At 42.4% G+C, this 25,852-nt stretch overlaps 5 non-coding genes across 5 annotated transcripts; all 5 read right to left on the bottom strand.

Moving 5' to 3' along the window:
- Positions 1 to 684: 684 nt before the first annotated feature.
- Positions 685 to 766, bottom strand: TRNAL-AAG (transfer RNA leucine (anticodon AAG)). The gene has a single exon. It is a non-coding gene; the product is annotated as a tRNA-Leu (tRNA).
- Positions 767 to 4,874: 4,108 nt separating this feature from the next.
- On the bottom strand, positions 4,875 to 4,956 carry TRNAL-AAG (transfer RNA leucine (anticodon AAG)). The gene has a single exon. It is a non-coding gene; the product is annotated as a tRNA-Leu (tRNA).
- A 4,104-nt stretch (positions 4,957 to 9,060) lies between these two features.
- On the bottom strand, positions 9,061 to 9,142 carry TRNAL-AAG (transfer RNA leucine (anticodon AAG)). Its single transcript has one exon. It is a non-coding gene; the product is annotated as a tRNA-Leu (tRNA).
- A 4,119-nt stretch (positions 9,143 to 13,261) lies between these two features.
- On the bottom strand, positions 13,262 to 13,343 carry TRNAL-AAG (transfer RNA leucine (anticodon AAG)). The gene has a single exon. It is a non-coding gene; the product is annotated as a tRNA-Leu (tRNA).
- A 4,120-nt stretch (positions 13,344 to 17,463) lies between these two features.
- TRNAL-AAG (transfer RNA leucine (anticodon AAG)) lies at positions 17,464 to 17,545 on the bottom strand. The gene has a single exon. It is a non-coding gene; the product is annotated as a tRNA-Leu (tRNA).
- Between the last annotated feature and the right edge of the window lie 8,307 nt (positions 17,546 to 25,852).

Genomic DNA, 25,852 nt, shown 5'->3' with positions numbered 1-25,852 from the left:
TTCGCATTGCAAATGCTTGTTTTTTTGTGCAGGCAAGTGTGCGTGGAGCCTGCTTTGGTTCTTAAGACCTCAGACCTAAAGCAAAGCTTAGACAGAAACATAGCAATGTGCCCTTTGCACACAGTTAGAGATCCTACGAAATGGAGTCATATATAGGTCTGCACGGCCGTTTTGCACAATTTTGTTGTGATATAAAGTTTCGGTAGAGCTCAATGAGAGCTGGTAGTTATGGCCGAGTGGTTAAGGTGATGGGCTTGAAATCCTTTGGGGGTTCCCTGCACGGGTTTGAATCCTGCTGACTACCTCTGTTGTTTATTTTAAACCTGATTTTTAAAATAACTGTGAAGAACACATTTACCAACTTTATTTGGGAAGATAGATAATTTACTTTAAATCTTTATTTAACAGAGGTTCGATTTTATTTTGCAGAGAGAAGAGCGGGTGACCGCGTGGGGAGAACAAATTATTTGTTAAACCTTCCATTTGAAGGTGATCTAAGCAGAATGAAGCAAAACAACAGCAGCGCCAATCAGCCGATTTCTTGGAGTCCACGGTTTAGGAGTTTACTTAGAAGGAGACTGTAAAAGAGTTTTAAAATTAGGGACCTATTGGTAGAGTCACTGTTTATGCAAATTGAAGGGTCAGAAGGGAGATGCGTCATTAAGATCTGTAAAAATCCATCTCTGGCAGCGGTGGGATTTGAACCCACGCCTCCAAAGAGACTGGAGCCTTAATCCAGCGCCTTAGACCGCTCGGCCACGCTACCTGTTGCTCTCAGTGTGTCTGTGCACTTCATGAGCACCGTAACCCTGAGTCTCCTCACTTGGTGTGGAAAGTCGAGTTGATAAACCATTTCATGGACATGATTACAATGTCGGGAGGGTGATGTGGTAATTGAAGGTTATCTCTCTTACTCAGTCACTGCACAAGTCTTCTCCCACCTGCTCGGACCTAGTGCAATCACCTTAAAAGACAACACTCTCCGAGCAATGACTTCCAACCAAGGTATAAGCACCTGCTCTACATAGGCAATGTGACTCCATCATTTTCTAATGAAACAAGTGTTCATACTGGTGGGCTCATTTCTTTGGGTGGGATCTAATGAATGAGCAGTTCATTCAAAAATAACTGAGGAGTTGCACGTATTCATGACATCAGCCCTATTGCCGCACCCAGTCTCCCCAACATACTGTTTAGCTTTCCAGTGACGTCATGTCTTGTGTGGCCTATTCACATTCCGCTGTTAATATTTTTTAGCCAATAGAATTTCACAGGCTCCCGTCTTTGAGCTCACATTGAAAAGGCACAAGTCCCAAAATGCAACCGGGTGCTGTTTAAAACTCCAGCACTGGTGGGCGGTGCCCCAGGTGACATGGGGTCCACCTGGATGCCCTGACTGCCTTTTCACGTGACAGTCACAGACACACACAGGACAGAGGTTCAAAAGCTATTCTGAAAGAAGTAAGGACAACAGGCCCACGTGAAACTAAACTTTTTAAATAGATGATTTTTGTTTCTATTGACCTGGTTCTCACTCGTTCTGCGCGCCAAGTCAAATGTAAATGAGCCCCGCAATAAAAATGCACAGAGGATGGTAAAATTCACTTCACTCTGCGCTCGTTGATGCTGAGAGCATGGTTGTCAGCCCGCACGCTTGTTATTTTGATGTGAAATTACTTGATTGCTTTGTGATAATTTTCATTACTCCGAATTGCAAGCTCCCCTACCCCAGTAATAATGTTTGAGGTATTGCTTCCCTACCACACCAACAAGGCCACCCTCTGACCAAGTCCTTTGCCTCTCTTCAGAACTACCATAAGCCCCTCCATGCACTAGGAACTTTTTGCTTGACCACCATCTAGGCGTCCTTGGAATATTGATATTTAGAAGTAACAATGTTTGTTTATTTTAACTAACTGACCTTTTTAGGGTCTCGCTTGATAGACTCTGTAGTATTCAGTAAAGGGCTTGGAGCCCGCATGTCTCTCACCATTTTTTTATTTATGTGGCACTCTTCTTTACAGTTTCCTAATTCATCAAGGCATGTCTTGCATCATTTCCGTTCCTCTCTGTAGAGCAGCGACCAAGCGTTGATTGATTCAGCTTAATCAGTGCCTGACCGCTGCTCCCCACCTGATCAAGGTACTATTTTTTCCTTTTACCTTCTAGTGCCCTGCAAACAGAAGGCTTGTGACTGGCAAAAACATGCCCAGCAGGACAACCAAAACTGTTAAGTTTTAAATTTAAATCGAACTTTCTTTTATTTTGCCAAATCGTCTTTTCCCACGTTCCACGCATGTTTTCTTTTGCTTTTGTTCGTGGGCACTCTTCTCAAAAGATGACGATTAGCTCGTTTAAAATATTGCAAATCAACAGTGTTTCTTTATTATGTGTAAATTCTGAAATTAATCTTTAACACATAATCCTGCGGTACACTTCAATCCACCCCACTCCAATCTTCCCCACTACAATCCACCCCATCCAGACCACTTCACCCACACTAATCCACCTCACTCCAGTCCAAATCACTCACCCGAATCCAATCCACTCTAACTCATCCTACTCCAATCCTCTCCACCCACCCCAAGCAAATCTGTCTCACTCCAATGTGCCCCACTATAATAAAAAACAATCTGCACCACTCCAAAACAATCTGTCCCACTTCGATCCAAAACAATCTGCCCCACTCTACTTCAAAACAATCTCCCCTACTCCAATTCAAAACAATCTACCCCACTGCAATCTGCTGCACTCCAATCAAAAACAAACTACCACACTGCAATCCAAAACAATCTGCCATACTGCAATCGAAAACAATCTGTCCCACCCAAGGCAGTGGTGGCTGGTGCACTTTGAAAGGAGTTGGTGGGAGGGAAAAATAGTTCATCTGAAGCTAAGTGAAGAAATTGGAATAAAATAGTGCATTTTAACCCCTTCGCTGCCAGCCTTTTCCCCCTCAGGTGCCAGGCATTTTTTTGGCTATTTGGGGCAGGGCGCGCTTAGGCCCTCATAGATTTTTGTCCACATAAGCTATCCACGCCAAATTTGCGTCCTTTTTTTCCAACATCCTAGGGATTCTAGAGGTACCCAGACTTTGTGGGTTCCCCTGAAGGAGACCAAGAAATTAGCCAAAATACAGTAAAAATGTTGTTTTAAAATAGAAAAAAATGGAAAAAAGGGCTGGAGAAGAAGGCTTGTGGTTTTTGTCCCTGAAATTGGCATCAACAAAGGGTTTGCACTGCTAAAATCACCAGCTTCCCAGCTTTCAGGGACAGGCAGACTTGAATCAGAAAACCCAATTTTTCAACACAATTTTGGCATTTTACTGGGACATACCCCATTTTTACGATTTTGTGTGCTTTTAGCCTCCTTCCAGTCAGTGACAGAAATGGGTGTGAAACCAATGCTGGGTCCCAGTAACCTAAACATTTTTGAAAAGAAGACAACATTCTGAATTCAGCAATGGGTAACTTGTGTAGATCTTACAAGTGTTTCCTACAGAAAATATCAACTGAAATAAAAAAAAAAATATTGAAATTGAGAAGAAAAAAACAGCCATTTTCCTCTACGTTTTACTCTGTAACTTTTTTCTGCAATGTCAGATTTTTGAAAGCAATATACCATTACGCCTGCTGGACTCTTCTGGTTGCGGGGATATATAGGGCTTGTAGGTTCATCAAGAACCCTAGGTATCCAGAGAAAATAAATGAGCTGCACCTTGCAGTGGGTTTTCATTCTATACCGGGTATACTGCAATTAATTTGCCGAAGTATATAGAGTGAAAAATAGGTATCAAGAAAACCTTTCTATTTCCAAAATGGGCACAAGATAAGGAGTGAAGGAGCAGTGGTTATTTGCACATCTCTGAATTCTGGGGTGCCCACACTAGCATGCGAATTAAAGGGCATTTCTCAAATAGACGTCTTTTTTACACACTGTCTTATATTTGGAAGGAAAAAATGTAGATAAAGACAAGGGGCAGTAACTCTTGTTTTGCTATTCTATGTTTCCCCAAGTCTCCCGATAACATTTTTTACCTCACTTGTGTGGGTAGGCCTAGCGCCCGCGACAGGAAGTGCCCCAAAACACAACGTGGACACATCAAATTTTCCCAAAGAAAACCAAAACCTAGGTAAAAGACATTGTCATTTGCAACGCCAATAGCTCTAACTCTCACAAATGTGAGACCTTTCGCATTGCAAATGCTTGTTTTTTTGTGCAGGCAAGTGTGCGTGGAGCCTGCTTTGGTTCTTAATACCTCAGACCTAAAGCAAAGCTTAGACAGAAACATAGCAATGTGCCCTTTGCACACAGTTAGAGATCCTACGAAATGGAGTCATATATAGGTCTGCACGGCCGTTTTGCACAATTTTGTTGTGATATAAAGTTTCGGTATAGCTCAATGAGAGCTGGTAGTTATGGCCGAGTGGTTAAGGTGATGGGCTTGAAATCCTTTGGGGGTTCCCTGCACGGGTTTGAATCCTGCTGACTACCTCTGTTGTTTATTTTAAACCTGATTTTTAAAATAACTGTGAAGAACACATTTACCAACTTTATTTGGGAAGATAGATAATTTACTTTAAATCTTTATTTAACAGAGGTTCGATTTTATTTTGCAGAGAGAAGAGCGGGTGACCGCGTGGGGAGAACAAATGATTTGTTAAACCTTCCATTTGAAGGTGATCTAAGCAGAATGAAGCAAAACAACAGCAGCGCCAATCAGCCGATTTCTTGGAGTCCACGGTTTAGGAGTTTACTTAGAAGGAGACTGTAAAAGAGTTTTAAAATTAGGGACCTATTGGTAGAGTCACTGTTTATGCAAATTGAAGGGTCAGAAGGGAGATGCGTCATTAAGATCTGTAAAAATCCATCTCTGGCAGCGGTGGGATTTGAACCCACGCCTCCAAAGAGACTGGAGCCTTAATCCAGCGCCTTAGACCGCTCGGCCACGCTACCTGTTGCTCTTAGAGTGTCTGTGCACTTCATGAGCACCGAAACCCTGAGTCTCCTCAGTGTGGAAAGTCGAGTTGATAAACCATTTCATGGACATGATTACAATGTCGGGAGGGTGATGTGGTAATTGAAGGTTATCTCTCTTACTCAGTCACTGCACAAGTCTTCTCCCACCTGCTCGGACCTAGTGCAATCACCTTAAAAGACAACACTCTCCGAGCAATGACTTCCAACCAAGGTATAAGCACCTGCTCTACATAGGCAATGTGACTCCATCATTTTCTAATGAAACAAGTGTTCATACTGGTGGGCTCATTTCTTTGGGTGGGATCTAATGAATGAGCAGTTCATTCAAAAATAACTGAGGAGTTGCACGTATTCATGACATCAGCCCTATTGCCGCACCCAGTCTCCCCAACATACTGTTTAGCTTTCCAGTGACGTCATGTCTTGTGTGGCCTATTCACATTCCGCTGTTAATATTTTTTAGCCAATAGAATTTCACAGGCTCCCGTCTTTGAGCTCACATTGAAAAGGCACAAGTCCCAAAATGCAACCGGGTGCTGTTTAAAACTCCAGCACTGGTGGACGGTGCCCCAGGTGACATGGGGTCCACCTGGATGCCCTGACTGCCTTTCACGTGACAGTCACAGACACACACAGGACAGAGGTTCAAAAGCTATTCTGAAAGAAGTAAGCACAACAGGCCCACGTGAAACTAAACTTTTTAAATAGATGATTTTTGTTTCTATTGACCTGGTTCTCACTCGTTCTGCGCGCCAAGTCAAATGTAAATGAGCCCCGCAATAAAAATGCACAGAGGATGGTAAAATTCACTTCACTCTGCGCTCGTTGATGCTGAGAGCATGGTTGTCAGCCCGCACGCTTGTTATTTTGATGTGAAATTACTTGATTGCTTTGTGATAATTTTCATTACTCCGAATTGCAAGCTCCCCTACCCCAGTAATAATGTTTGAGGTATTGCTTCCCTACCACACCAACAAGGCCACCCTCTGACCAAGTCCTTTGCCTCTCTTCAGAACTACCATAAGCCCCTCCATGCACTAGGAACTTTTTGCTTGACGACCATCTAGGCGTCCTTGGAATATTGATATTTAGAAGTAACAATGTTTGTTTATTTTAACTAACTGACCTTTTTAGGGTCTCGCTTGATAGACTCTGTAGTATTCAGTAAAGGGCTTGGAGCCCGCATGTCTCTCACCATTTTTTTTATTTATGTGGCACTCTTCTTTACAGTTTCCTAATTCATCAAGGCATGTCTTGCATCATTTCCGTTCCTCTCTGTAGAGCAGCGACCAAGCGTTGATTGATTCAGCTTAATCAGTGCCTGACCGCTGCTCCCCACCTGATCAAGGTACTATTTTTTCCTTTTACCTTCTAGTGCCCTGCAAACAGAAGGCTTGTGACTGGCAAAAACATGCCCAGCAGGACAACCAAAACTGTTAAGTTTTAAATTTAAATCGAACTTTCTTTTATTTTGCCAAATCGTCTTTTCCCACGTTCCACGCATGTTTTCTTTTGCTTTTGTTCGTGGGCACTCTTCTCAAAAGATGACGATTAGCTCGTTTAAAATATTGCAAATCAACAGTGTTTCTTTATTATGTGTAAATTCTGAAATTAATCTTTAACACATAATCCTGCGGTACACTTCAATCCACCCCACTCCAATCTTCCCCACTACAATCCACCCCATCCAGACCACTTCACCCACACTAATCCACCTCACTCCAGTCCAAATCACTCACCCGAATCCAATCCACTCTAACTCATCCTACTCCAATCCTCTCCACCCACCCCAAGCAAATCTGTCTCACTCCAATGTGCCCCACTATAATAAAAAACAATCTGCACCACTCCAAAACAATCTGTCCCACTTCGATCCAAAACAATCTGCCCCACTCTACTTCAAAACAATCTCCCCTACTCCAATTCAAAACAATCTACCCCACTGCAATCTGCTGCACTCCAATCATAAACAAACTACCACACTGCAATCCAAAACAATCTGCCATACTGCAATCGAAAACAATCTGTCCCACCCAAGGCAGTGGTGGCTGGTGCACTTTGAAAGGAGTTGGTGGGAGGGAAAAATAGTTCATCTGAAGCTAAGTGAAGAAATTGGAATAAAATAGTGCATTTTAACCCCTTCGCTGCCAGCCTTTTCCCCCTCAGGTGCCAGGCATTTTTTTGGCTATTTGGGGCAGGGCGCGCTTAGGCCCTCATAGATTTTTGTCCACATAAGCTATCCACGCCAAATTTGCGTCCTTTTTTTCCAACATCCTAGGGATTCTAGAGGTACCCAGACTTTGTGGGTTCCCCTGAAGGAGACCAAGAAATTAGCCAAAATACAGTAAAAATGTTGTTTTAAAAAAGAAAAAAATGGAAAAAAGGGCTGGAGAAGAAGGCTTGTGGTTTTTGTCCCTGAAATTGGCATCAACAAAGGGTTTGCACTGCTAAAATCACCAGCTTCCCAGCTTTCAGGGACAGGCAGACTTGAATCAGAAAACCCAATTTTTCAACACAATTTTGGCATTTTACTGGGACATACCCCATTTTTACGATTTTGTGTGCTTTTAGCCTCCTTCCAGTCAGTGACAGAAATGGGTGTGAAACCAATGCTGGGTCCCAGTAACCTAAACATTTTTGAAAAGAAGACAACATTCTGAATTCAGCAATGGGTAACTTGTGTAGATCTTACAAGTGTTTCCTACAGAAAATATCAACTGAAATAAAAAAAAAAATATTGAAATTGAGAAGAAAAAAACAGCCATTTTCCTCTACGTTTTACTCTGTAACTTTTTTCTGCAATGTCAGATTTTTGAAAGCAATATACCATTACGCCTGCTGGACTCTTCTGGTTGCGGGGATATATAGGGCTTGTAGGTTCATCAAGAACCCTAGGTATCCAGAGAAAATAAATGAGCTGCACCTTGCAGTGGGTTTTCATTCTATACCGGGTATACTGCAATTAATTTGCCGAAGTATATAGAGTGAAAAATAGGTATCAAGAAAACCTTTCTATTTCCAAAATGGGCACAAGATAAGGAGTGAAGGAGCAGTGGTTATTTGCACATCTCTGAATTCTGGGGTGCCCACACTAGCATGCGAATTAAAGGGCATTTCTCAAATAGACGTCTTTTTTACACACTGTCTTATATTTGGAAGGAAAAAATGTAGATAAAGACAAGGGGCAGTAACTCTTGTTTTGCTATTCTATGTTTCCCCAAGTCTCCCGATAACATTTTTTACCTCACTTGTGTGGGTAGGCCTAGCGCCCGCGACAGGAAGTGCCCCAAAACACAACGTGGACACATCAAATTTTCCCAAAGAAAACCAAAACCTAGGTAAAAGACATTGTCATTTGCAACGCCAATAGCTCTAACTCTCACAAATGTGAGACCTTTCGCATTGCAAATGCTTGTTTTTTTGTGCAGGCAAGTGTGCGTGGAGCCTGCTTTGGTTCTTAAGACCTCAGACCTAAAGCAAAGCTTAGACAGAAACATAGCAATGTGCCCTTTGCACACAGTTAGAGATCCTACGAAATGGAGTCATATATAGGTCTGCACGGCCGTTTTGCACAATTTTGTTGTGATATAAAGTTTCGGTAGAGCTCAATGAGAGCTGGTAGTTATGGCCGAGTGGTTAAGGTGATGGGCTTGAAATCCTTTGGGGGTTCCCTGCACGGGTTTGAATCCTGCTGACTACCTCTGTTGTTTATTTTAAACCTGATTTTTAAAATAACTGTGAAGAACACATTTACCAACTTTATTTGGGAAGATAGATAATTTACTTTAAATCTTTATTTAACAGAGGTTCGATTTTATTTTGCAGAGAGAAGAGCGGGTGACCGCGTGGGGAGAACAAATGATTTGTTAAACCTTCCATTTGAAGGTGATCTAAGCAGAATGAAGCAAAACAACAGCAGCGCCAATCAGCCGATTTCTTGGAGTCCACGGTTTAGGAGTTTACTTAGAAGGAGACTGTAAAAGAGTTTTAAAATTAGGGACCTATTGGTAGAGTCACTGTTTATGCAAATTGAAGGGTCAGAAGGGAGATGCGTCATTAAGATCTGTAAAAATCCATCTCTGGCAGCGGTGGGATTTGAACCCAAGCCTCCAAAGAGACTGGAGCCTTAATCCAGCGCCTTAGACCGCTCGGCCACGCTACCTGTTGCTCTTAGAGTGTCTGTGCACTTCATGAGCACCGAAACCCTGAGTCTCCTCAGTGTGGAAAGTCGAGTTGATAAACCATTTCATGGACATGATTACAATGTCGGGAGGGTGATGTGGTAATTGAAGGTTATCTCTCTTACTCAGTCACTGCACAAGTCTTCTCCCACCTGCTCGGACCTAGTGCAATCACCTTAAAAGACAACACTCTCCGAGCAATGACTTCCAACCAAGGTATAAGCACCTGCTCTACATAGGCAATGTGACTCCATCATTTTCTAATGAAACAAGTGTTCATACTGGTGGGCTCATTTCTTTGGGTGGGATCTAATGAATGAGCAGTTCATTCAAAAATAACTGAGGAGTTGCACGTATTCATGACATCAGCCCTATTGCCGCACCCAGTCTCCCCAACATACTGTTTAGCTTTCCAGTGACGTCATGTCTTGTGTGGCCTATTCACATTCCGCTGTTAATATTTTTTAGCCAATAGAATTTCACAGGCTCCCGTCTTTGAGCTCACATTGAAAAGGCACAAGTCCCAAAATGCAACCGGGTGCTGTTTAAAACTCCAGCACTGGTGGGCGGTGCCCCAGGTGACATGGGGTCCACCTGGATGCCCTGACTGCCTTTTCACGTGACAGTCACAGACACACACAGGACAGAGGTTCAAAAGCTACTCTGAAAGAAGTAAGGACAACAGGCCCACGTGAAACTAAACTTTTTAAATAGATGATTTTTGTTTCTATTGACCTGGTTCTCACTCGTTCTGCGCGCCAAGTCAAATGTAAATGAGCCCCGCAATAAAAATGCACAGAGGAAGGTAAAATTCACTTCACTCTGCGCTCGTTGATGCTGAGAGCATGGTTGTCAGCCCGCACGCTTGTTATTTTGATGTGGAATTACTTGATTGCTTTGTGATAATTTTCATTACTCCGAATTGGAAGCTCCCCTACCCCAGTAATAACGTTTGAGGTATTGCCTCCCTACCACACCAACAAGGCCACCCTCTGACCAAGTCCTTTGCCTCTCTTCAGAACTACCATAAGCCCCTCCATGCACTAGGAACTTTTTGCTTGACGACCATCTAGGCGTCCTTGGAATATTGATATTTAGAAGTAACAATGTTTGTTTATTTTAACTAACTGACCTTTTTAGGGTCTCGCTTGATAGACTCTGTAGTATTCAGTAAAGGGCTTGGAGCCCGCATGTCTCTCACCATTTTTTTTATTTATGTGGCACTCTTCTTTACAGTTTCCTAATTCATCAAGGCATGTCTTGCATCATTTCCGTTCCTCTCTGTAGAGCAGCGACCAAGCGTTGATTGATTCAGCTTAATCAGTGCCTGACCGCTGCTCCCCACCTGATCAAGGTACTATTTTTTCCTTTTACCTTCTAGTGCCCTGCAAACAGAAGGCTTGTGACTGGCAAAAACATGCCCAGCAGGACAACCAAAACTGTTAAGTTTTAAATTTAAATCGAACTTTCTTTTATTTTGCCAAATCGTCTTTTCCCACGTTCCACGCATGTTTTCTTTTGCTTTTGTTCGTGGGCACTCTTCTCAAAAGATGACGATTAGCTCGTTTAAAATATTGCAAATCAACAGTGTTTCTTTATTATGTGTAAATTCTGAAATTAATCTTTAACACATATTCCTGCGGTACACTTCAATCCACCCCACTCCAATCTTCCCCACTACAATCCACCCCATCCAGACCACTTCACCCACACTAATCCACCTCACTCCAGTCCAAATCACTCACCCGAATCCAATCCACTCTAACTCATCCTACTCCAATCCTCTCCACCCACCCCAAGCAAATCTGTCTCACTCCAATGTGCCCCACTATAATAAAAAACAATCTGCACCACTCCAAAACAATCTGTCCCACTTCCATCCAAAACAATCTGCCCCACTCCAATCTGCCCGACTCCACTTCAAAACAATCTCCCCTACTCCAATTCAAAACAATCTACCCCACTGCAATCTGCTGCACTCCAATCAAAAACAAACTACCACACTGCAATCCAAAACAATCTGCCATACTGCAATCGAAAACAATCTGTCCCACCCAAGGCAGTGGTGGCTGGTGCACTTTGAAAGGAGTTGGTGGGAGGGAAAAATAGTTCATCTGAAGCTAAGTGAAGAAATTGGAATAAAATAGTGCATTTTAACCCCTTCACTGCCAGCCTTTTCCCCCTCAGGTGCCAGGCATTTTTTTGGCTATTTGGGGCAGGGCGCGCTTAGGCCCTCATAGATTTTTGTCCACATAAGCTATCCACGCCAAATTTGCGTCCTTTTTTTCCAACATCCTAGGGATTCTAGAGGTACCCAGACTTTGTGGGTTCCCTTGAAGGAGACCAAGAAATTAGCCAAAATACAGTAAAAATTTTGTTTTAAAAAAGAAAAAAATGGAAAAAAGGGCTGGAGAAGAAGGCTTGTGGTTTTTGTCCCTGAAATTGGCATCAACAAAGGGTTTGCACTGCTAAAATCACCAGCTTCCCAGCTTTCAGGGACAGGCAGACTTGAATCCGAAAACCCAATTTTTCAACACAATTTTGGCATTTTACTGGGACATACCCCATTTTTACGATTTTGTGTGCTTTTAGCCTCCTTCCAGTCAGTGACAGAAATGGGTGTGAAACCAATGCTGGGTCCCAGTAACCTAAACATTTTTGAAAAGAAGACAACATTCTGAATTCAGCAATGGGTAACTTGTGTAGATCTTACAAGTGTTTCCTACAGAAAATAACAACTGAAATAAAAAAAAAATATTGAAATTGAGAAGAAAAAAACAGCCATTTTCCTCTACGTTTTACTCTGTAACTTTTTTCTGCAATGTCAGATTTTTGAAAGCAATATACCATTACGCCTGCTGGACTCTTCTGGTTGCGGGGATATATAGGGCTTGTAGGTTCATCAAGAACCCTAGGTATCCAGAGAAAATAAATGAGCTGCACCTTGCAGTGGGTTTTCATTCTATACCGGGTATACTGCAATTAATTTGCCGAAGTATATAGAGTGAAAAATAGGTATCAAGAAAACCTTTCTATTTCCAAAATGGGCACAAGATAAGGAGTGAAGGAGCAGTGGTTATTTGCACATCTCTGAATTCTGGGGTGCCCACACTAGCATGCGAATTAAAGGGCATTTCTCAAATAGACGTCTTTTTTACACACTGTCTTATATTTGGAAGGAAAAAATGTAGATAAAGACAAGGGGCAGTAACTCTTGTTTTGCTATTCTATGTTTCCCCAAGTCTCCCGATAACATTTTTTACCTCACTTGTGTGGGTAGGCCTAGCGCCCGCGACAGGAAGTGCCCCAAAACACAACGTGGACACATCAAATTTTCCCAAAGAAAACCAAAACCTAGGTAAAAGACATTGTCATTTGCAACGCCAATAGCTCTAACTCTCACAAATGTGAGACCTTTCGCATTGCAAATGCTTGTTTTTTTGTGCAGGCAAGTGTGCGTGGAGCCTGCTTTGGTTCTTAAGACCTCAGACCTAAAGCAAAGCTTAGACAGAAACATAGCAATGTGCCCTTTGCACACAGTTAGAGATCCTACTAAATGGAGTCATATATAGGTCTGCACGGCCGTTTTGCACAATTTTGTTGTGATATAAAGTTTCGGTAGAGCTCAATGAGAGCTGGTAGCTATGGCCGAGTAGTTAAGGTGATGGGCTTGAAATCCTTTGGGGGTTCCCTGCACGGGTTTGAATCCTGCTGACTACCTCTGTTGTTTATTTTAAACCTGATTTTTAAAATAACTGTGAAGAACACATTTACCAACTTTATTTGGGAAGATAGATAATTTACTTTAAATCTTTATTTAACAGAGGTTCGATTTTATTTTGCAGAGAGAAGAGCGGGTGACCGCGTGGGGAGAACAAATTATTTGTTAAACCTTCCATTTGAAGGTGATCTAAACAGAATGAAGCAAAACAACAGCAGCGCCAATCAGCCGATTTCTTGGAGTCCACGGTTTAGGAGTTTACTTAGAAGGAGACTGTAAAAGAGTTTTAAAATTAGGGACCTATTGGTAGAGTCACTGTTTATGCAAATTGAAGGGTCAGAAGGGAGATGCGTCATTAAGATCTGTAAAAATCTATCTCTGGCAGCGGTGGGATTTGAACCCACGCCTCCAAAGAGACTGGAGCCTTAATCCAGCGCCTTAGACCGCTCGGCCACGCTACCTGTTGCTCTCAGTGTGTCCGTGCACTTCATGAGCACCGTAACCCTGAGTCTCCTCCGTGAGTGTGGAAAGTCGAGTTGATAAACCATTTCATGGACATGATTACAATGTCGGGAGGGTGATGTGGTAATTGAAGGTTATCTCTCTTACTCAGTCACTGCACAAGTCTTCTCCCACCTGCTCGGACCTAGTGCAATCACCTTAAAAGACAACACTCTCCGAGCAATGACTTCCAACCAAGGTATAAGCACCTGCTCTACATAGGCAATGTGACTCCATCATTTTCTAATGAAACAATTGTTCATACTGGTGGGCTCATTTCTTTGGGTGGGATCTAATGAATGAGCAGTTCATTCAAAAATAACTGAGGAGTTGCACGTATTCATGACATCAGCCCTATTGCCGCACCCAGTCTCACCAACATACTGTTTAGCTTTCCAGTGACGTCATGTCTTGTGTGGCCTATTCACATTCCGCTGTTAATATTTTTTAGCCAATAGAATTTCACAGGCTCCCGTCTTTGAGCTCACATTGAAAAGGCACAAGTCCCAAAATGCAACCGGGTGCTGTTTAAAACTCCAGCACTGGTGGGCGGTGCCCCAGGTGACATGGGGTCCACCTGGATGCCCTGACTGCCTTTTCACGTGACAGTCACAGACACACACAGGACAGAGGTTCAAAAGCTATTCTGAAAGAAGTAAGCACAACAGGCCCAAGTGAAACTAAACTTTTTAAATAGATGATTTTTGTTTCTATTGACCTGGTTCTCACTCGTTCTGCGCGCCAAGTCAAATGTAAATGAGCCCCGCAATAAAAATGCACAGAGGATGGTAAAATTCACTTCACTCTGCGCTCGTTGATGCTGAGAGCATGGTTGTCAGCCCGCACGCTTGTTATTTTGATGTGGAATTACTTGATTGCTTTGTGATAATTTTCATTACTCCGAATTGGAAGCTCCCCTACCCCAGTAATAACGTTTGAGGTATTGCCTCCCTACCACACCAACAAGGCCACCCTCTGACCAAGTCCTTTGCCTCTCTTCAGAACTACCATAAGCCCCTCCATGCACTAGGAACTTTTTGCTTGACGACCATCTAGGCGTCCTTGGAATATTGATATTTAGAAGTAACAATGTTTGTTTATTTTAACTAACTGACCTTTTTAGGGTCTCGCTTGATAGACTCTGTAGTATTCAGTAAAGGGCTTGGAGCCCGCATGTCTCTCACCATTTTTTTATTTATGTGGCACTCTTCTTTACAGTTTCCTAATTCATCAAGGCATGTCTTGCATCATTTCCGTTCCTCTCTGTAGAGCAGCGACCAAGCGTTGATTGATTCAGCTTAATCAGTGCCTGACCGCTGCTCCCCACCTGATCAAGGTACTATTTTTTCCTTTTACCTTCTAGTGCCCTGCAAACAGAAGGCTTGTGACTGGCAAAAACATGCCCAGCAGGACAACCAAAACTGTTAAGTTTTAAATTTAAATCGAACTTTCTTTTATTTTGCCAAATCGTCTTTTCCCACGTTCCACGCATGTTTTCTTTTGCTTTTGTTCGTGGGCACTCTTCTCAAAAGATGACGATTAGCTCGTTTAAAATATTGCAAATCAACAGTGTTTCTTTATTATGTGTAAATTCTGAAATTAATCTTTAACACATATTCCTGCGGTACACTTCAATCCACCCCACTCCAATCTTCCCCACTACAATCCACCCCATCCAGACCACTTCACCCACACTAATCCACCTCACTCCAGTCCAAATCACTCACCCGAATCCAATCCACTCTAACTCATCCTACTCCAATCCTCTCCACCCACCCCAAGCAAATCTGTCTCACTCCAATGTGCCCCACTATAATAAAAAACAATCTGCACCACTCCAAAACAATCTGTCCCACTTCCATCCAAAACAATCTGCCCCACTCCAATCTGCCCGACTCCACTTCAAAACAATCTCCCCTACTCCAATTCAAAACAATCTACCCCACTGCAATCTGCTGCACTCCAATCAAAAACAAACTACCACACTGCAATCCAAAACAATCTGCCATACTGCAATCGAAAACAATCTGTCCCACCCAAGGCAGTGGTGGCTGGTGCACTTTGAAAGGAGTTGGTGGGAGGGAAAAATAGTTCATCTGAAGCTAAGTGAAGAAATTGGAATAAAATAGTGCATTTTAACCCCTTCACTGCCAGCCTTTTCCCCCTCAGGTGCCAGGCATTTTTTTGGCTATTTGGGGCAGGGCGCGCTTAGGCCCTCATAGATTTTTGTCCACATAAGCTATCCACGCCAAATTTGCGTCCTTTTTTTCCAACATCCTAGGGATTCTAGAGGTACCCAGACTTTGTGGGTTCCCTTGAAGGAGACCAAGAAATTAGCCAAAACAGTAAAAATTTTGTTTTAAAAAAGAAAAAAATGGAAAAAAGGGCTGGAGAAGAAGGCTTGTGGTTTTTGTCCCTGAAATTGGCATCAACAAAGGGTTTGCACTGCTAAAATCACCAGCTTCCCAGCTTTCAGGGACAGGCAGACTTGAATCAGAAAACCCAATTTTTCAACACAATTTTGGCATTTTACTGGGACATACCCCATTTTTACGATTTTGTGTGCTTTTAGCCTCCTTCCAGTCAGTGACAGAAATGGGTGTGAAACCAATGCTGGGTCCCAGTAACCTAAACATTTTTGAAAAGAAGACAACATTCTGAATTCAGCAATGGGTAACTTGTGTAGATCTTACAAGTGTTTCCTACAGAAAATAACAACTGAAATAAAAAAAAAATATTGAAATTGAGAAGAAAAAAACAGCCATTTTCCTCTACGTTTTACTCTGTAACTTTTTTCTGCAATGTCAGATTTTTGAAAGCAATATACCATTACGCCTGCTGGACTCTTCTGGTTGCGGGGATATATAGGGCTTGTAGGTTCATCAAGAACCCTAGGTATCCAGAGAAAATAAATGAGCTGCACCTTGCAGTGGGTTTTCATTCTATACCGGGTATACTGCAATTAATTTGCCGAAGTATATAGAGTGAAAAATAGGTATCAAGAAAACCTTTCTATTTCCAAAATGGGCACAAGATAAGGAGTGAAGGAGCAGTGGTTATTTGCACATCTCTGAATTCTGGGGTGCCCACACTAGCATGCGAATTAAAGGGCATTTCTCAAATAGACGTCTTTTTTACACACTGTCTTATATTTGGAAGGAAAAAATGTAGATAAAGACAAGGGGCAGTAACTCTTGTTTTGCTATTCTATGTTTCCCCAAGTCTCCCGATAACATTTTTTACCTCACTTGTGTGGGTAGGCCTAGCGCCCGCGACAGGAAGTGCCCCAAAACACAACGTGGACACATCAAATTTTCCCAAAGAAAACCAAAACCTAGGTAAAAGACATTGTCATTTGCAACGCCAATAGCTCTAACTCTCACAAATGTGAGACCTTTCGCATTGCAAATGCTTGTTTTTTTGTGCAGGCAAGTGTGCGTGGAGCCTGCTTTGGTTCTTAAGACCTCAGACCTAAAGCAAAGCTTAGACAGAAACATAGCAATGTGCCCTTTGCACACAGTTAGAGATCCTACGAAATGGAGTCATATATAGGTCTGCACGGCCGTTTTGCACAATTTTGTTGTGATATAAAGTTTCGGTATAGCTCAATGAGAGCTGGTAGTTATGGCCGAGTGGTTAAGGTGATGGGCTTGAAATCCTTTGGGGGTTCCCTGCACGGGTTTGAATCCTGCTGACTACCTCTGTTGTTTATTTTAAACCTGATTTTTAAAATAACTGTGAAGAACACATTTACCAACTTTATTTGGGAAGATAGATAATTTACTTTAAATCTTTATTTAACAGAGGTTCGATTTTATTTTGCAGAGAGAAGAGCGGGTGACCGCGTGGGGAGAACAAATGATTTGTTAAACCTTCCATTTGAAGGTGATCTAAGCAGAATGAAGCAAAACAACAGCAGCGCCAATCAGCCGATTTCTTGGAGTCCACGGTTTAGGAGTTTACTTAGAAGGAGACTGTAAAAGAGTTTTAAAATTAGGGACCTATTGGTAGAGTCACTGTTTATGCAAATTGAAGGGTCAGAAGGGAGATGCGTCATTAAGATCTGTAAAAATCCATCTCTGGCAGCGGTGGGATTTGAACCCACGCCTCCAAAGAGACTGGAGCCTTAATCCAGCGCCTTAGACCGCTCGGCCACGCTACCTGTTGCTCTTAGAGTGTCTGTGCACTTCATGAGCACCGAAACCCTGAGTCTCCTCAGTGTGGAAAGTCGAGTTGATAAACCATTTCATGGACATGATTACAATGTCGGGAGGGTGATGTGGTAATTGAAGGTTATCTCTCTTACTCAGTCACTGCACAAGTCTTCTCCCACCTGCTCGGACCTAGTGCAATCACCTTAAAAGACAACACTCTCCGAGCAATGACTTCCAACCAAGGTATAAGCACCTGCTCTACATAGGCAATGTGACTCCATCATTTTCTAATGAAACAAGTGTTCATACTGGTGGGCTCATTTCTTTGGGTGGGATCTAATGAATGAGCAGTTCATTCAAAAATAACTGAGGAGTTGCACGTATTCATGACATCAGCCCTATTGCCGCACCCAGTCTCCCCAACATACTGTTTAGCTTTCCAGTGACGTCATGTCTTGTGTGGCCTATTCACATTCCGCTGTTAATATTTTTTAGCCAATAGAATTTCACAGGCTCCCGTCTTTGAGCTCACATTGAAAAGGCACAAGTCCCAAAATGCAACCGGGTGCTGTTTAAAACTCCAGCACTGGTGGGCGGTGCCCCAGGTGACATGGGGTCCACCTGGATGCCCTGACTGCCTTTCACGTGACAGTCACAGACACACACAGGACAGAGGTTCAAAAGCTATTCTGAAAGAAGTAAGCACAACAGGCCCACGTGAAACTAAACTTTTTAAATAGATGATTTTTGTTTCTATTGACCTGGTTCTCACTCGTTCTGCGCGCCAAGTCAAATGTAAATGAGCCCCGCAATAAAAATGCACAGAGGATGGTAAAATTCACTTCACTCTGCGCTCGTTGATGCTGAGAGCATGGTTGTCAGCCCGCACGCTTGTTATTTTGATGTGAAATTACTTGATTGCTTTGTGATAATTTTCATTACTCCGAATTGCAAGCTCCCCTACCCCAGTAATAATGTTTGAGGTATTGCTTCCCTACCACACCAACAAGGCCACCCTCTGACCAAGTCCTTTGCCTCTCTTCAGAACTACCATAAGCCCCTCCATGCACTAGGAACTTTTTGCTTGACGACCATCTAGGCGTCCTTGGAATATTGATATTTAGAAGTAACAATGTTTGTTTATTTTAACTAACTGACCTTTTTAGGGTCTCGCTTGATAGACTCTGTAGTATTCAGTAAAGGGCTTGGAGCCCGCATGTCTCTCACCATTTTTTTATTTATGTGGCACTCTTCTTTACAGTTTCCTAATTCATCAAGGCATGTCTTGCATCATTTCCGTTCCTCTCTGTAGAGCAGCGACCAAGCGTTGATTGATTCAGCTTAATCAGTGCCTGACCGCTGCTCCCCACCTGATCAAGGTACTATTTTTTCCTTTTACCTTCTAGTGCCCTGCAAACAGAAGGCTTGTGACTGGCAAAAACATGCCCAGCAGGACAACCAAAACTGTTAAGTTTTAAATTTAAATCGAACTTTCTTTTATTTTGCCAAATCGTCTTTTCCCACGTTCCACGCATGTTTTCTTTTGCTTTTGTTCGTGGGCACTCTTCTCAAAAGATGACGATTAGCTCGTTTAAAATATTGCAAATCAACAGTGTTTCTTTATTATGTGTAAATTCTGAAATTAATCTTTAACACATAATCCTGCGGTACACTTCAATCCACCCCACTCCAATCTTCCCCACTACAATCCACCCCATCCAGACCACTTCACCCACACTAATCCACCTCACTCCAGTCCAAATCACTCACCCGAATCCAATCCACTCTAACTCATCCTACTCCAATCCTCTCCACCCACCCCAAGCAAATCTGTCTCACTCCAATGTGCCCCACTATAATAAAAAACAATCTGCACCACTCCAAAACAATCTGTCCCACTTCGATCCAAAACAATCTGCCCCACTCTACTTCAAAACAATCTCCCCTACTCCAATTCAAAACAATCTACCCCACTGCAATCTGCTGCACTCCAATCATAAACAAACTACCACACTGCAATCCAAAACAATCTGCCATACTGCAATCGAAAACAATCTGTCCCACCCAAGGCAGTGGTGGCTGGTGCACTTTGAAAGGAGTTGGTGGGAGGGAAAAATAGTTCATCTGAAGCTAAGTGAAGAAATTGGAATAAAATAGTGCATTTTAACCCCTTCGCTGCCAGCCTTTTCCCCCTCAGGTGCCAGGCATTTTTTTGGCTATTTGGGGCAGGGCGCGCTTAGGCCCTCATAGATTTTTGTCCACATAAGCTATCCACGCCAAATTTGCGTCCTTTTTTTCCAACATCCTAGGGATTCTAGAGGTACCCAGACTTTGTGGGTTCCCCTGAAGGAGACCAAGAAATTAGCCAAAATACAGTAAAAATGTTGTTTTAAAAAAGAAAAAAATGGAAAAAAGGGCTGGAGAAGAAGGCTTGTGGTTTTTGTCCCTGAAATTGGCATCAACAAAGGGTTTGCACTGCTAAAATCACCAGCTTCCCAGCTTTCAGGGACAGGCAGACTTGAATCAGAAAACCCAATTTTTCAACACAATTTTGGCATTTTACTGGGACATACCCCATTTTTACGATTTTGTGTGCTTTTAGCCTCCTTCCAGTCAGTGACAGAAATGGGTGTGAAACCAATGCTGGGTCCCAGTAACCTAAACATTTTTGAAAAGAAGACAACATTCTGAATTCAGCAATGGGTAACTTGTGTAGATCTTACAAGTGTTTCCTACAGAAAATATCAACTGAAATAAAAAAAAAAATATTGAAATTGAGAAGAAAAAAACAGCCATTTTCCTCTACGTTTTACTCTGTAACTTTTTTCTGCAATGTCAGATTTTTGAAAGCAATATACCATTACGCCTGCTGGACTCTTCTGGTTGCGGGGATATATAGGGCTTGTAGGTTCATCAAGAACCCTAGGTATCCAGAGAAAATAAATGAGCTGCACCTTGCAGTGGGTTTTCATTCTATACCGGGTATACTGCAATTAATTTGCCGAAGTATATAGAGTGAAAAATAGGTATCAAGAAAACCTTTCTATTTCCAAAATGGGCACAAGATAAGGAGTGAAGGAGCAGTGGTTATTTGCACATCTCTGAATTCTGGGGTGCCCACACTAGCATGCGAATTAAAGGGCATTTCTCAAATAGACGTCTTTTTTACACACTGTCTTATATTTGGAAGGAAAAAATGTAGATAAAGACAAGGGGCAGTAACTCTTGTTTTGCTATTCTATGTTTCCCCAAGTCTCCCGATAACATTTTTTACCTCACTTGTGTGGGTAGGCCTAGCGCCCGCGACAGGAAGTGCCCCAAAACACAACGTGGACACATCAAATTTTCCCAAAGAAAACCAAAACCTAGGTAAAAGACATTGTCATTTGCAACGCCAATAGCTCTAACTCTCACAAATGTGAGACCTTTCGCATTGCAAATGCTTGTTTTTTTGTGCAGGCAAGTGTGCGTGGAGCCTGCTTTGGTTCTTAAGACCTCAGACCTAAAGCAAAGCTTAGACAGAAACATAGCAATGTGCCCTTTGCACACAGTTAGAGATCCTACGAAATGGAGTCATATATAGGTCTGCACGGCCGTTTTGCACAATTTTGTTGTGATATAAAGTTTCGGTATAGCTCAATGAGAGCTGGTAGTTATGGCCGAGTGGTTAAGGTGATGGGCTTGAAATCCTTTGGGGGTTCCCTGCACGGGTTTGAATCCTGCTGACTACCTCTGTTGTTTATTTTAAACCTGATTTTTAAAATAACTGTGAAGAACACATTTACCAACTTTATTTGGGAAGATAGATAATTTACTTTAAATCTTTATTTAACAGAGGTTCGATTTTATTTTGCAGAGAGAAGAGCGGGTGACCGCGTGGGGAGAACAAATGATTTGTTAAACCTTCCATTTGAAGGTGATCTAAGCAGAATGAAGCAAAACAACAGCAGCGCCAATCAGCCGATTTCTTGGAGTCCACGGTTTAGGAGTTTACTTAGAAGGAGACTGTAAAAGAGTTTTAAAATTAGGGACCTATTGGTAGAGTCACTGTTTATGCAAATTGAAGGGTCAGAAGGGAGATGCGTCATTAAGATCTGTAAAAATCCATCTCTGGCAGCGGTGGGATTAGAACCCAAGCCTCCAAAGAGACTGGAGCCTTAATCCAGCGCCTTAGACCGCTCGGCCACGCTACCTGTTGCTCTCAGTGTGTCCGTGCACTTCATGAGCACCGTAACCCTGAGTCTCCTCCGTGAGTGTGGAAAGTCGAGTTGATAAACCATTTCATGGACATGATTACAATGTCGGGAGGGTGATGTGGTAATTGAAGGTTATCTCTCTTACTCAGTCACTGCACAAGTCTTCTCCCACCTGCTCGGACCTAGTGCAATCACCTTAAAAGACAACACTCTCCGAGCAATGACTTCCAACCAAGGTATAAGCACCTGCTCTACATAGGCAATGTGACTCCATCATTTTCTAATGAAACAAGTGTTCATACTGGTGGGCTCATTTCTTTGGGTGGGATCTAATGAATGAGCAGTTCATTCAAAAATAACTGAGGAGTTGCACGTATTCATGACATCAGCCCTATTGCCGCACCCAGTCTCCCCAACATACTGTTTAGCTTTCCAGTGACGTCATGTCTTGTGTGGCCTATTCACATTCCGCTGTTAATATTTTTTAGCCAATAGAATTTCACAGGCTCCCGTCTTTGAGCTCACATTGAAAAGGCACAAGTCCCAAAATGCAACCGGGTGCTGTTTAAAACTCCAGCACTGGTGGGCGGTGCCCCAGGTGACATTGGGCCCACCTGGATGCCCTGACTGCCTTTTCACGTGACAGTCACAGACACACACAGGACAGAGGTTCAAAAGCTATTCTGAAAGAAGTAAGCACAACAGGCCCACGTGAAACTAAACTTTTTAAATAGATGATTTTTGTTTCTATTGACCTGGTTCTCACTCGTTCTGCGCGCCAAGTCAAATGTAAATGAGCCCCGCAATAAAAATGCACAGAGGATGGTAAAATTCACTTCACTCTGCGCTCGTTGATGCTGAGAGCATGGTTGTCAGCCCGCACGCTTGTTATTTTGATGTGGAATTACTTGATTGCTTTGTGATAATTTTCATTACTCCGAATTGCAAGCTCCCCTACCCCAGTAATAACGTTTGAGGTATTGCTTCCCTACCACACCAACAAGGCCACCCTCTGACCAAGTCCTTTGCCTCTCTTCAGAACTACCATAAGGCCCTCCATGCACTAGGAACTTTTTGCTTGACGACCATCTAGGCGTCCTTGGAATATTGATATTTAGAAGTAACAATGTTTGTTTATTTTAACTAACTGACCTTTTTAGGGTCTCGCTTGATAGACTCTGTAGCATTCAGTAAAGGGCTTGGAGCCCGCATGTCTCTCACCATTTTTTTATTTATGTGGCACTCTTCTTTACAGTTTCCTAATTCATCAAGGCATGTCTTGCATCATTTCCGTTCCTCTCTGTAGAGCAGCGACCAAGCGTTGATTGATTCAGCTTAATCAGTGCCTGACCGCTGCTCCCCACCTGATCAAGGTACTATTTTTTCCTTTTACCTTCTAGTGCCCTGCAAACAGAAGGCTTGTGACTGGCAAAAACATGCCCAGCAGGACAACCAAAACTGTTAAGTTTTAAATTTAAATCGAACTTTCTTTTATTTTGCCAAATCGTCTTTTCCCACGTTCCACGCATGTTTTCTTTTGCTTTTGTTCGTGGGCACTCTTCTCAAAAGATGACGATTAGCTCGTTTAAAATATTGCAAATCAACAGTGTTTCTTTATTATGTGTAAATTCTGAAATTATTCTTTAACACATAATCCTGCGGTACACTTCAATCCACCCCACTCCAATCTTCCCCACTACAATCCACCCCATCCAGACCACTTCACCCACACTAATCCACCTCACTCCAGTCCAAATCACTCACCCGAATCCAATCCACTCTAACTCATCCTACTCCAATCCTCTCCACCCACCCCAAGCAAATCTGTCTCACTCCAATGTGCCCCACTATAATAAAAAACAATCTGCACCACTCCAAAACAATCTGTCCCACTTCGATCCAAAACAATCTGCCCCACTCCAATCTGCCCGACTCCACTTCAAAACAATCTCCCCTACTCCAATTCAAAACAATCTACCCCACTGCAATCTGCTGCACTCCAATCAAAAACAAACTACCACACTGCAATCCAAAACAATCTGCCATACTGCAATCGAAAACAATCTGTCCCACCCAAGGCAGTGGTGGCTGGTGCACTTTGAAAGGAGTTGGTGGGAGGGAAAAATAGTTCATCTGAAGCTAAGTGAAGAAATTGGAATAAAATAGTGCATTTTAACCCCTTCGCTGCCAGCCTTTTCCCCCTCAGGTGCCAGGCATTTTTTGGGCTATTTGGGGCAGGGCGCGCTTAGGCCCTCATAGATTTTTGTCCACATAAGCTATCCACGCCAAATTTGCGTCCTTTTTTTCCAACATCCTAGGGATTCTAGAGGTACCCAGACTTTGTGGGTTCCCCTGAAGGAGACCAAGAAATTAGCCAAAATACAGTAAAAATTTTGTTTTAAAAAAGAAAAAAATGGAAAAAAGGGCTGGAGAAGAAGGCTTGTGGTTTTTGTCCCTGAAATTGGCATCAACAAAGGGTTTGCACTGCTAAAATCACCAGCTTCCCAGCTTTCAGGGACAGGCAGACTTGAATCAGAAAACCCAATTTTTCAACACAATTTTGGCATTTTACTGGGACATACCCCATTTTTACGATTTTGTGTGCTTTTAGCCTCCTTCCAGTCAGTGACAGAAATGGGTGTGAAACCAATGCTGGGTCCCAGTAACCTAAACATTTTTGAAAAGAAGACAACATTCTGAATTCAGCAATGGGTAACTTGTGTAGATCTTACAAGTGTTTCCTACAGAAAATAACAACTGAAATAAAAAAAAAATATTGAAATTGAGAAGAAAAAAACAGCCATTTTCCTCTACGTTTTACTCTGTAACTTTTTTCTGCAATGTCAGATTTTTGAAAGCAATATACCATTACGCCTGCTGGACTCTTCTGGTTGCGGGGATATATAGGGCTTGTAGGTTCATCAAGAACCCTAGGTATCCAGAGAAAATAAATGAGCTGCACCTTGCAGTGGGTTTTCATTCTATACCGGGTATACTGCAATTAATTTGCCGAAGTATATAGAGTGAAAAATAGGTATCAAGAAAACCTTTCTATTTCCAAAATGGGCACAAGATAAGGAGTGAAGGAGCAGTGGTTATTTGCACATCTCTGAATTCTGGGGTGCCCACACTAGCATGCAAATTAAAGGGCATTTCTCAAATAGACGTCTTTTTTACACACTGTCTTATATTTGGAAGGAAAAAATGTAGATAAAGACAAGGGGCAGTAACTCTTGTTTTGCTATTCTATGTTTCCCCAAGTCTCCCAATAACATTTTTTACCTCACTTGTGTGGGTAGGCCTAGCGCCCGCGACAGGAAGTGCCCCAAAACACAACGTGGACACATCAAATTTTCCCAAAGAAAACCAAAACCTAGGTAAAAGACATTGTCATTTGCAACGCCAATAGCTCTAACTCTCACAAATGTGAGACCTTTCGCATTGCAAATGCTTGTTTTTTTGTGCAGGCAAGTGTGCGTGGAGCCTGCTTTGGTTCTTAAGACCTCAGACCTAAAGCAAAGCTTAGACAGAAACATAGCAATGTGCCCTTTGCACACAGTTAGAGATCCTACTAAATGGAGTCATATATAGGGCTGCACGGCCATTTTGCACAATTTTGTTGTGATATAAAGTTTCGGTAGAGCTCAATGAGAGCTGGTAGTTATGGCCGAGTGGTTAAGGTGATGGGCTTGAAATCCTTTGGGGGTTCCCTGCACGGGTTTGAATCCTGCTGACTACCTCTGTTGTTTATTTTAAACCTGATTTTTAAAATAACTGTGAAGAACACATTTACCAACTTTATTTGGGAAGATAGATAATTTACTTTAAATCTTTATTTAACAGAGGTTCGATTTTATTTTGCAGAGAGAAGAGCGGGTGACCGCGTGGGGAGAACAAATTATTTGTTAAACCTTCCATTTGAAGGTGATCTAAGCAGAATGAAGCAAAACAACAGCAGCGCCAATCAGCCGATTTCTTGGAGTCCACGGTTTAGGAGTTTACTTAGAAGGAGACTGTAAAAGAGTTTTAAAATTAGGGACCTATTGGTAGAGTCACTGTTTATGCAAATTGAAGGGTCAGAAGGGAGATGCGTCATTAAGATCTGTAAAAATCCATCTC

Source organism: Pleurodeles waltl, chromosome 12, assembly GCF_031143425.1.
Source record: "Pleurodeles waltl isolate 20211129_DDA chromosome 12, aPleWal1.hap1.20221129, whole genome shotgun sequence".
NCBI classification, from domain to species: Eukaryota; Metazoa; Chordata; class Amphibia; order Caudata; family Salamandridae; genus Pleurodeles; species Pleurodeles waltl.
Note: the sequence above shows the minus strand (reverse complement) of the source record. Positions and strands in the feature narration are given on the sequence as shown.